This window comes from Nyctereutes procyonoides, unplaced genomic scaffold (genome assembly GCF_905146905.1).
Source record: "Nyctereutes procyonoides isolate TBG_1078 unplaced genomic scaffold, NYPRO_anot_genome, whole genome shotgun sequence".
NCBI lineage: Eukaryota > Metazoa > Chordata > Mammalia > Carnivora > Canidae > Nyctereutes > Nyctereutes procyonoides.
The window spans coordinates 27,407,443-27,420,361 of record NW_026575047.1 but is presented as its reverse complement, the minus strand read 5'-3'; the positions used below and the strand labels follow the sequence as shown (position 1 = coordinate 27,420,361).

Sequence of the window (12,919 nt, the reverse complement as noted above, 5' to 3'; positions counted from 1 at the left end):
CGTTCTAGGCAGAGGGAGTAGCCCGCGCAAGGCACCAAATGGGGAATGGCAATCAGGGAGGAGGCCGGTGTTGTGGGAGCAAATGAACCCAGGAGAGAAAGGAAAAACTGAGGCACACAGACGTGGAATGGGGGATGCAGAGAACCCCGAGGGGCTTACAGTCCATTTTGGCTTTTGCTTTACTGCGCCAAGGAGCCTTTAGAGAGCTTTAGCCTCAGGAGGGACTCTGTCTGTGTTGTGTTTCAAAAGCACCCCCCTTCCATCTGTGCATGTGGGTGGTGCGGCCCTCTCTCTAACCGGCGGTTAGACCTGGCGAAGCACGACTATTGTAAATGTGTAAACTAAGAGGATGGTTGGATTTTTTTTCAATGTAAACACTAGAAACAAACAAACAGCAACAACAACAAAAACCCACAAAATTTTTATGAACAGCAAACTCAATGTAAAGGCATTTTAGTATTAATTTTTTATTGATAATTTGCTTAAGAATAAATATATGAATTATTGTAAAAAAAAAAAAAAAAGCACCAGTCTGTCTGCATCAGACTCACTGAATGGAGGCAGAATCAGGAAACCAGTCAAAGAGGAGTTTGCAAGAACCTGAGGTAATTAGGGGCTTGAGAAAGATGGTGAGATGTGGTCAGGTTCCAGATATATTTTGGAGGTCAAGCTAATGGGATGTTCTGTAGGCTGGATATGGGATTGAGAGAAGAGTCAAGGAGTGTAATAAAGGAGAAGTACTGGGCACTATGAAAGCACAAAGGAATTCTGGAAGGGGACTGAAGAAAGCAGACAGTGAGGAGGGCCCCAGGGCTGGAATTAGTAAGGAAAAGCCTTGAAATGTGGGGCCTGAGATAACCATTCCATTTAAACATCAGCCTCCTCAAGTCAGAGTTATTGTTTAAATACTTAATCCCTTGAATTTCCAGAGCATATGGAACAAGAGCCAGAACAAGCATGTGGATACCCTACAGCCCATACATAATGCACCTGTCAGGTCCACTCTGAGCCCATAAAATGGGCTGTTATACCAATGTGATTGTCTATCTCCTCCTGCTGGCCATCCTTGTATTTCAGTTTACATGCTGGCTGTTATTTGCAGGGTATTGTTATACTTACCTTGAATATTTGCCACAGCTTTCCTTTACATATTCAATTTTTATATGGGCATTTTAAATAGAGCCAGATTTATAAAAATTATATTTTTGCCTTGAATTTTAAAATGATAATTGAAAAATCATATCACCATCATCATCATCATCACCACCACATCAATAATCCACCTTTGTTCTATGCTTTCCCCAACATTTTCTCCTACTCCCCTCCATGAGGTAGGTAAGTTACTCCCATTTTATACAAGGAAAAACTGAGGCTCAGAAAAGTGGGACTTTCTACTCTGGGACTGAGATGAAATGAATGAGCTTTTTGGATTTGAAGAAATAGTTAGGTAAGAGCTTGTCTTTGTTTGACATTTTTAATTTTCCAGAATATTCTTATATCCAAGTTGTGTGTATCCACAGTGTATCCACTGTGTCACACACTCAGCCAATACTCATCCTCTTCTTTTCTGGGTTTTCTTTTTTTAAAAAAAAATTTATTTATTTATTCATGAGAGACACAGCAAGATAGGGAGGCAGAGACATAGGCTGAGGGAGAAGCAGTCTCCATGCAAGGAGCCTCATATGGGACTCCATCCCAGATCCCGAGATCACGCCCGGGGCCAAAGGCAGACGCTCAACTGCTGAGCCACCAGGTATCCCTTTTTCTGGGTTTTCATCCACTGGCCTTGGCTGAAAAATAGCCATTAGTCTTCAGCAAAGAAAGGAAATTTAAGAAACAAAGTACACAGAAAACCTGACTACCTGCCCTTCAAATCAACCCCAATATTTGCAGTAGATCCAGTAATAAGCTCCCAGGACAATGCCTTTAATGTCTCAGAAAATGACATTATGAAAGTGGAAAAGCCCAGATCCCTTTCTCCAATTTAAAACCCAGCCCTTGGTTCAACACTTGTAAAACAATCAATGTGATTCATTATATCAGCAAGAGAAAAACCAAGAACCATATGATCCTCTCATTAGATGCAGAGAAAGCATTTGACAAAATACAGCATCCATTCCTGATCAAAACTCTTCAGAGTGTAGGGATAGAGGGAACATTCCTCAACATCTTAAAAGCCATCTACGAAAAGCCCACAGCAAATATCATTCTCAATGGGGAAGCACTGGGAGCCTTTCCCCTAAGATCAGGAACAAGACAGGGATGTCCACTCTCACCACTGCTATTCAACATAGTACTGGAAGTCCTAGCCTCAGCAATCAGACAACAAAAAGACATTAAAGGCATTCAAATTGGCAAAGAAGAAGTCAAACTCTCCCTCTTCGCCGATGACATGATACTCTACATAGAAAACCCAAAAGCCTCCACCCCAAGATTGCTAGAACTCATACAGCAATTTGGTAGCGTGGCAGGATACAAAATCAATGCCCAGAAATCAATGGCATTTCTATACACTAACAATGAGACTGAAGAAAGAGAAATTAAGGAGTCAATCCCATTTAAGATTGCACCCAAAAGCATAAGGTACCTAGGAATAAACCTAACCAAAGAGGTAAAGGATCTATACCCCAAAAACTATAGAACACTTCTGAAAGAAATTGAGGAAGACACAAAGAGATGGAAAAATATTCCATGCTCCTGGATTGGCAGAATTAATATTGTGAAAATGTCAATGTTACCCAGGGCAATTTACACGTTTAATGCAATCCCTATCAAAATACCATGGACTTTCTTCAGAGAGTTAGAACAAATTATTTTAAGATTTGTGTGGAATCAGAAAAGACCCCGAATAGCCAGGGGAATTTTAAAAAAGAAAACCATATCTGGGGGCATCACAATGCCAGATTTCAGGTTGTACTACAAAGCTGTGGTCATCAAGACAGTGTGGTACTGGCACAAAAACAGACACATAGACAATGGAACAGAATAGAGAACCCAGAAGTGGACCCTGAACTTTATGGTCAACTAATATTCGACAAAGGAGGAAAGACGATCCACTGGAAGAAAGACAGTCTCTTCAATAAATGGTGCTGGGAAAATTGGACATCCACATGCAGAAGAATGAAACTAGACCACTCTCTTGCACCATACACAAAGATAAACTCAAAATGGATGAAAGATCTAAATGTGAGACAAGACTCCATCAAAATCCTAGAGGAGAACACAGGCAACACCCTTTTTGAACTTGGCCACAGTAACTTCTTGCAAGATACATCCACGAAAGCAAAAGAAACAAAAGCAAAAATGAACTATTGGGACTTCATCAAGATAAGAAGCTTTTGCACAGCAAAGGATACAGTCAACAAAACTAAAAGACAACCTACAGAATGGGAGAAGATATTTGCAAATAACATATCAGATAAAGGGCTAGTTTCCAAGATCTATAAAGAACTTATTAAACTCAACAGCAAAGAAACAAACAATCCAATCATGAAATGGGCCAAAGACATGAACAGAAATCTCACAGAGGAAGACATAGACATGGCCAACATGCACATGAGAAAATGCTCCGCATCACTTGCCATCAGGGAAATACAAATCAAAACCACAATGAGATACCACCTCACACCAGTGAGAATGGGGAAAATTAACAAGGCAGGAAACAACAAATGTTGGAGAGGATGCGGAGAAAAGGGAACCCTCTTACACTGTTGGTGGGAATGTGAACTGGTGCAGCCACTCTGGAAAACTGTGTGGAGGTTCCTCAAAGAGTTAAAAATAGACCTGCCCTATGACCCAGCAATTGCACTGCTGGGGATTTACCCCAAAGATTCAGATGCAATGAAATGCCGGGACACCTGCACCCCGATGTTTCTAGCAGCCATGTCCACAATAGCCAAACTGTGGAAGGAGCCTCGGTGCCCATCGAAAGATGAATGGATAAAGAAGATGTGGTTTATGTATACAATGGAATATTACTCAGCCATTAGAAACGACAAATACCCACCATTTGCTTCAACGTGGATGGCACTGGAGGGTATTATGCTGAGTGAAGTAAGTCAATCGGAGAAGGACAAACAGTGTATGTTCTCATTCATTTGGGGAATATGAATAATAGTGAAAGGGAATATAAGGGAAGGGAGAAGAAATGTGTGGGAAATATCAGAAAGGGACACAGAACATAAAGACTCCTAACTCTGGGAAATGAACTAGGGGTGGTGGAGGGGGAGGAGGGCGGGGGGGTGGGGGTGAATGGGTGACGGGCACTGAGGGGGACATTTGACGGGATGAGCACTGGGTGTTATTCTGTATGTTGGTAAATTGAACACCAATAAAAATTAATTTATTAAAAAAAAAAACAACCCAGCCTTACTTCTCCTGACTTTCTTGAAAACCAGGTGATGTACATGTTATAACTCAAAAACTCAAAATGGTTTTCTACAAATGCATTTAAACATCAGTAGTGTTTCTTATAAATCCCCCTGATGTGACACTGAATACATTAAAAACTCAAAAATATGCTACAGCCCCATAACCAAACACAAGACATATTTATCAGCATAATCAGATGTCGAGCCTCACGTAGGGTAATATCTCAAACTACCAAGGCTCAGAATTTTCTTTTAGTAAATAGTTGGAAAAAGAGTCCTTGGGTTACAAATACTGAATCACAAACATCTTATAAATTCGAGTCAGCTAGGACTGTATTGGTACAGAGGACTCTATCTCACTGAGCAGCAGACTGTCACCCTGAGTCCCTGGGAGCCAGCAGGGCCTTGATACCAGAATCCAAGGATGAGGCACTGTTTTCACCCAGGATCTTCACAAGAGGACTGATAAGAGGTGTCACTCCCCCTATTATACCCATGAGGAAAGATTCCATGAGGAAATGAAGCAGTGTGTTCAAAGTCAGACAACTAGTTAATAACAGAGGTGGGACTCTGACTCCAAGTTAGGATGCCCAATTGTCCCATTTGCCTGGGGCCGAGAGGGTTCCCCAGATGAGGGACTCTCAGTGCTAACATTGGGATAGTCTTGGGCAAACCAAGGCAAATTGGCCAGCCTGTATATAAGTCCAGTGCCCTTCCTACTAAAAGGGACTGCTATGAGGTGACCTGGTCATCCAACCTGTCTTAACAATATGAGAATTTCAAATGCCTAGTTAAAAACAATCTTGTGGGATCCCTGGGTGGCTCAGCGGTTTAGTGCCTGCCTTCAGCTCAGGGTGTGATCCTGGAATCCCGGGATCAAGTCCCACATCGGGCTCTCTGCATGGAGCCTGCTTCTTCCTCTTCCTCTCTCTCTCTCTCTCTCTCTCTCTCTCTCTCTCTCTCTTTCATAAATAAATAAAATATTTTTTTTTTAAATCTTGTGTGGTCCTATTCATCTAATTCCATTATGGCAACCCACAGCCTTGCATCACAATTGGTGATGCTGAACTAGGTTATGACCTAGATTTATTTTGAATATCTAATCATTACACCAAGGATTTAGAAAAGGTTCTTATTCCTAAAGGACTAATCATGGACAGAACAAATTGGCTTACACCTGAAAATCTGTGAAGGTAGGAGGCTATCACATGGCAGCCCAGTTGGAGTATCTGCATGCCCCAGGGGGACTATAAATTCCCTACTGACTTGCTGGATTATTACAAAGCACTGAACAAAAATAGTAATATATCCACCTCCTGACTGCAGATTTTATGAGACCAAAAAGCTATTGCAATGACCATTCAATTGGGGCCATAAAATAAATTTATGGAGATGATTTGGCAACTTTAACTGGAAAGAATGCCTTGGTTGCTATAGATACAACTGACATTGGCAAAACAATGCAAATCTTGCTTTTCTTTAGTCAAGCAGTATTATCCGAAGATGGTCAGCACTGCAAATTTGCTGGTAAAAAAGCTCCCCAAAACTATTGGATATAGACTAGATTGTGTTGGATATGAAATTCCAGGCTACTTTGTTGTAAGATGTGTCTTTGACCATAATTAATACATCAAAGGTTTATTTTTTTATTTTTATTTTTTTAAAGATTTTATTTATTTATTCATGAGAGACACAGAGACAGAGAGAGAGGCAGAGATACAGGCAGAGGGAGAAGCAGGCTCCATGCAGGGAGCCCGATGTGGGACTCGATCCCAGGACTCCAGGATCATGCCCAGGGCCAAAGGCAGGCGCTAAACCGCTGAGCTACCCAGGGATCCCCTACATCAAATATTTAAATCACGTTTGTGTCCTTAGCAAAACTGGAAAAGCAAAATATCAAGCCGAAAATGAGAGCTCAAGTTGGGTGGCAGAGTTTGGGAACATCTGTAGTCCCATTGTCATTACCAGTAAAATTTACAAATGGTCATGTTCTGTGGCCATCCGTGTAGTAGAGCTTCTTGCATGTACTTTCTGAGAATTTTAATACCAGTGGCTGCCATCCTGAACTCTTTAGTCTGAGCTTGATAGGCTATCGGTTCTCTTTGGAGAGATTATTGTTTGAGTTATTAATGGAAAAGTTTTAATGACAAAACAAAACACTTCTGTAAGAAAAATTTAAAGAGAAGATATATTATTTTATTGAAGTGCCCTATTAATTTTTTATAGTCATGAATTCATGAAAAGAAGTGATTGAACACTGTTAATTATTATACCACTTTAAAGAGTAAGAAGCAGTTAGTTTTCTTATCTGACATCATGTTTTTTCTTTAATTATGTTAGTAGCATTTCAGTGATATTAACTGAATTTTCTCATTTATTCTCATTTATTCAGACTATTTCCAGTGAATCTTCTTTTGGTTCCTTTAAATACTAATCAGTATATTCCAAAAACCTTTACACATTTTGAAATTTTCAATGAAGAATCAATGCCTCTTAAACCAACAACAACAAAAAACAACATTTTTTTTTTAAACACTGTCCATTGATAAGCTACACATTGAATGGCAGGGACAGGACTGGGTGGGGCAAATGTGACACCTAGGGAATTGCACAGGTCAGAGAGTGATGCCTCCCTAAATTCTGTGTCCTCAGTGACTTAATTCACCCTCTACACTGCCAAGTAGAACAGACATAGACAAAACTTCCTGGCTTTGAAGTATCCTATTCGAGTTTCTGATTGATAACATACATATGCATGCCAATTTGATAACATTGCATGAATTTAATGTCTTACTTGGGTTAAATTAACTCAAGAGGAAAACCCCATGTCAATATCGACGTTTTCAAACACTTTGTCATTGATGAAGATTTCCATCAAATTCTACCAACTTTTTTTCTTTCGTACATAATTTATTCAGATAAAATATATTTCTATCAGCTACTTTTTAAAGTAAACTGACATTTCTATTCAATTTGAAGATTAAACGCTATTTTAATCCATGAAGACTGAGGGCTTCTCTACTTCAATATGCCCCAATTTATAGAAATAACACAATTTTATTGATCTCCTTCCAATAAATTCAAACACATGGGTAAAGCTTTTGGAGGGCACCTTAAAAAATACATCTATCCTTACAAGCACAAGATTGCTCCTGACTTCCAGAGATCAGAACAGGGCAGTGCCAGGAATGATAGAGCGAGAGCCTTTCTCCTGAGTCCTCAAATGAGCAAAGTGTACATAGATGGACAATAAGAATGATGATAACAGACATCTGTTGCAGGCTTACTATGTGCTAAGGAGTAAATTGTCTACATAGGCCAGAGCCAACCAGCTTCTCTCCAATACCCACTCTTGCCTTCCTTTAAAGGAATAGCATTTTTATGGCTGAACAGAGTAAAACCTTCACTTTCTGGCCTACTCTCCCACTGGGTGAAGCCACATGAGCGAGTTCTGGCCAATGGGGTGTTATCAGAAGTGCCCCATGGCAGTTTTCTGAAAACTTATTGAAGAAATGATGCAGATTTACTCTTTTGCTCTTTGTCATCCATTTTTCTTCCTGCACGGAGCCATCGTAGACCATGAAACCAAGAAGATGCATCATAGTGATGAGGGAGGAGGTCAGGTCTTTGAGGACCCTCTGAGCAGAAGCCCCCCATCAGCCACAGACCCTCTCCTCTGGGCTTTTACATGAGGGAGACATAAACACTATCAGATTTAACTCACTGTTATTACAGGGTTTCTGTCACTTTAAGATAAATCTAATTTTTACTAATTTCTGCCTTACTACAACCCATCAAAGTAGTCATTATTATTTTACAGACCAGAAAACTAAAGCTCAAAAAGTTTACAGACAATGGGTGAAAATCTTCACAGCATGGAGCCTGTGATTGAAGGCTCCATGCTGCTCTCTGGGGCACTTCTGTTCTCCCTCTTACTCTCTCCCTCAAGGGGACTCCACAAGGCAGGGCAAGCTCCAAAAAAATAAAATAACAACAATAATAAAACAGCTATTTATTAAATCCATGTGGCCAGCCAGGCACCCTTTATTCTACGCTTAAGGGAGCCAAGGCCTGGGGAACATTGGCTGAAGTCACACAACTCATAAGAGATGCAGCAGGATTCAAGCCCAGCCTCTGGCCCAGAGCCTTATTCAATGGCTGAATTTTATTGCCAGACAGAATGCACCAGGTGCAGACAGCATGTGCTGAGAGGTGGTGGCAAGAGCAAGCACCAAGGAAGCTACAAGACTGGGGCTGAGGAAGACGGAGAGAGAACATCATGTGAGAGAGGCTTGCAAACAGGCAGGGTCACAAGTCTCCCCCACATGTTGCCGTTGACCCTTGGTTCCCTTTCTTCTCACTGTTCAAGGATAGAAAAGGGAATTTCTTATTTAAAAATGGCTCTCAAAAAAAAAAAAAAAAAAAAAAGGCTCTCTAGGGATCCCTGGGTGGCTCAGCGGTTCAGCGCCTGCCTTCAGCCCAGGGCATGATCCTGTAGTCCCGAAATCGAGTCCCACGTCGGGCTCCATGCATGGAGCCTGCTTCTCCCTCTGCCTCTGTCTCTGTCTCTGCCTCTCTCTCTCTCTCTCTCTGTATCCCTCATGAATAAATAAATAATATATTTAAAAATAATAATAAAAAAATTAAAATGTGAGACACAGCTTTCTTCAGGTTCTGTCTCTGGCAGGTTCCATCTGCTCAGCCTGTCCTCCACCAGCATCCTGAAGAGCGTCAGCCACTGAGAGGGATGTGCAGCTGAGGGAATCCCTCCACCCCCGTGCAGATTTTGAGGCCCTTTAATTCATAAATTCTTCAACCACCCCCAAAGGAGTGCTCCAGAAAGGACACATCAACTTCTGTGTTGCCAGTAACAACGGCTCCTTTCCTGAGGCTGTCTTGATCTTCATCACTATCATTTCTGACATTTCAATCATCTGAATCTTTTATAACTGCCTTACTTTCTACCACCCTGACCGCACCCTCTTGAATCCTTATTCACTCATCCTTCAGACCTCGATGGCCCAGGAGGAGCATGGCCATAGCTTCTTGACAGTCTTTCTACCGCCACTGAAGCCACTTTCCAAATTATTTTCTACAAAGTCATCAGGATAATCTTTCTATATTTTAAATCTGAACATGTCTCTGCCCTGGTTAAAATCACCTCAAGTGTGCTCAATGTCAAAAACAATAGCCACAAATTCCTCCCATTTCTGTATATACATTCCTTTGTAACATGAATTTGCAGCTTCCCTGACCAAGAGGTGGACCTTATTCCTCTATCCTTTGAATCTGAGCTTGGCCATGTGACTTGCTTTGACTTGCATTGCTCATAATGTTTTGTTTTGTTTTTAATTTCTCTTGAGTAGACTTCATTGTTTAGAGCAGTTTTAAGTTCACAGCAAAATTGAAGTGAAAGTAAGGAGAGTTCCTACATAGCCCCTCTCTTCAAACACCCACAGCCTTCCACTGCATGTAGCCTCTCCTGTTATGGTTACATTTTTTTAAAGATTTATTTATTTACTGAGGGGATGGGAGAGAGTGCGTGTATGAGTGTGGGGAAGGGGCAGAGGGAGATGGAGAGTCTCAAGCAGACTCTGTGCTAAGCACAGAATCCCACACGGGACTCAATCTCACAACTCTGAGACCATGACCTGAGCCAAAATCAAGAGTTGGAAGCTTAACTGACTGAGCCACCCAGGTGCCCCTACTATGGTTACTTTTTAATGGAAATAAAATAAATGTAGCGAAACAGGGGATGGATAAGCAAATTATGGTACAATTACATGGTGGAATATTCTTTGCCAATTAAAAATGACAATGTAAAGTTCTACTGACTTAAGGTGATGTTTGCAACATATTAATTGAAAAATTCAGATCACTGTAGGGTGATAGCATTTCTCTGAACATGTATCTATTTTATTAGATCTCAGATGTCATCAGTTGTAAGATGGGCTGTTAATTTACTGATCACTAAGAAGAAAGATACTGCCAATTAAACCATGACATACTACTTTCTAAACACATTGATTCAAAGACCTATCAGGATTTCAGAAATTTTAAAATGTGGGGGGAAAAAACGTTCTTAGTTGTGCATGTATGATTGATATGAAAAATGTGATGTACTTGAAAACTGTGTAATATATACACAGATGTTAAGAGTAGTGACTCCTGCGTGGTAAGATTATCAATTATTTTATTTTTTATTTTTTATTATCTGTATTGCTTTATATTGAAGAAAAGACAACTTAGCTAGTAAAACTTTTTTTTAATTTTTATTTATTTATGATAGTCACACAGATAGAGAGAGAAGCAGAGACACAGGCAGAGGGAGAAGCAGGCTCCATGCACCGGGAGCCCGACGTGGGATTCGATCCCGGGTCTCCAGGATCACGCCCTGGGCCAAAGGCAGGCGCTAAACCGCTGCGCCACCCAGGGACCCCAAACTTTTTTTTTTTAAGATTTATGTATTTATCTTAGAGAGAGCACACATGCATGAGTGGGGGTAGAAGCAGAGGGAGAGGGAGAGAATCCTCAAGCAGATTCCCTGCTGAGCATGGAGCCCAACATGGGGCTCAATCCCAGGATGCCAAGATCATGACCAGAGCAGAAATCAAGAGCTGGACACTTAACTGACTGAGCCACCCAGGCACCCCTAAAAAAACCGTTTTAAAGGAAAACTAATCAGTACCTCGCCTCTTTGGGGAAGCTTTCATCCTCTACTTCTTGCCATTCAGCAATGGGCTTTTTGCTCACTGAGCACATCTGGGTTCTTGACAATCCTAACCATATCATGCTCGGCTCTCTTGAATAACTGGTTTCCCAGTCAACACAGTGGGCAACTGCAAAGTAGGGCAGAGTAATGACTTCCAGGCCCAAGCTGCAGCAAAGAGCTCCCCCGCCACTGCCCTTCAATCAACAAGGAGTAGGTTATAAGCTCCATGAAGATAGCTCTTGCCTGTTTCTATCAATATTCTGTTACTAGCATCTGGTACCAAGAAAACAATAGACTAATAGCGGTGGCTGAATGAATAAACAATAAATCAATTATTTAATAGTGAGACTGAAGCAGTCAGCAAAGCCAAGTCTGGAAGAAGGAAAGAATCAAAGAGTCAAGAATTAAGCAGGGTATCATGGAGACGGGAGCAAATACTTTCTGAGTTTCTATGACATGCACAGGGCTGATCATAAAGCAGATTGAATCTTGCATCCTGGAATGAGATTCAGGGTGAACATGGATGGGAATGGGGGAAGGGATTTGCTGTCCTCTGCCAGTGGCTTCCATCTGTAGGTCTAAGGCTGCTACTAGAGTTTCAGTGTTTTTTCAGCAAAGGGAAGGGGAGGGTAGTGGAAAATCTGGGACAGGTGGCTTTGTCTCTAAGACAACCAAGCAATTGCATTAATCATGTCTCGGAGTCTGGGTAGTCAGACCCAGACACCGAGCTGGGAATGTATTCTGTGGTCGGGAAACCATGTTCCCAGTTACTAATGGGAGTGCGGGACTACTATTTAAGAAGAGGAGGAAATAATGGATGCTAGGCAACAGTCAGCAATCTCTACCATTCTTATGCTTTGTGAGAAGAAAGGGAGACACATACAGGGAGAACAACCTTGACTCCTAGGTTATTGCCTACAACTCAATATCCACCCTCCATGACTCATAAAAGAAGAACTGTCTCTTCACTTGTCAAGTGAATGAGTGAAATCACTGCTCTGTGGCCAAAATGTTCCATAACTCTGTCATGATTCTTTATTAAGTTACTGCAGAAATGTCTACTTTGTTACTATTGTTGTGAAAGTATTTGACACGGTAATGGTCATGGGTGACACTGAAAAAGTAACGCATCTTTACAATCACCCATCTGACAGCACAGACTCAATGATTCATCCCATCTTCGAGAAAGCTGACAGCAGAAAGGACACCTGACACCACAGAACAGAGCTTTCTTCTTCCCACCTCACTGGTCCAACCAAGCTGCGCCCAGAGAACCTACCAATTTCCATGGCCATGAGCCAGACAAAGTCAGAAGATTCTGAGCAACAAAGATTAATCTGAGACTTAGTGGCTCCCCAAAGGGCTTTTCTCCCTCCAACGGCCAATGTGGATCTTATTATTATACCCATTCAGGGAAATTCCTGGAAGGCAACTCTGAGAAAACTGGACTGATTATTGGGTCATTCACAAAGCAGGATTTATTCAGTTCCAAGTGAAGGCTTGGGTTGGCTACCCCATTTCTTCTCAGTCTTATCCTTTTTGAGTATTCTTTCTGTTTATTACACAGGAGACAATGTCTACTTCCAGCACCTTTTCCCTTCTGATTTCAACTACCAAGGAGAGCTGCACACCTTTCCTATCACTGAGAGCAGAGGTTGGGGTGGCAACACCAGGGGAGGCTGTTGAACTCCTGGTCAGCTTGAGAAATGAAAATTATACATTAGACTTAGGGCAGTGGGGATGGAGGGGGTGTCCATTAATATTGTTTGTCAACATCCAGTTTGAGATGGGACAACCCTGGTGGTTGGCAAGAGAGCCATTCCCTGCCCTCTTGTCT

At 41.5% G+C, this 12,919-nt stretch overlaps 1 pseudogene; it reads left to right on the top strand.

The window, feature by feature from the left end:
* The first annotated feature begins 554 nt into the window (after window positions 1-554).
* On the top strand, window positions 555-12,768 carry LOC129510185 (hypoxanthine-guanine phosphoribosyltransferase-like; annotated as a pseudogene).
* The last annotated feature ends 151 nt before the right edge of the window (window positions 12,769-12,919 follow it).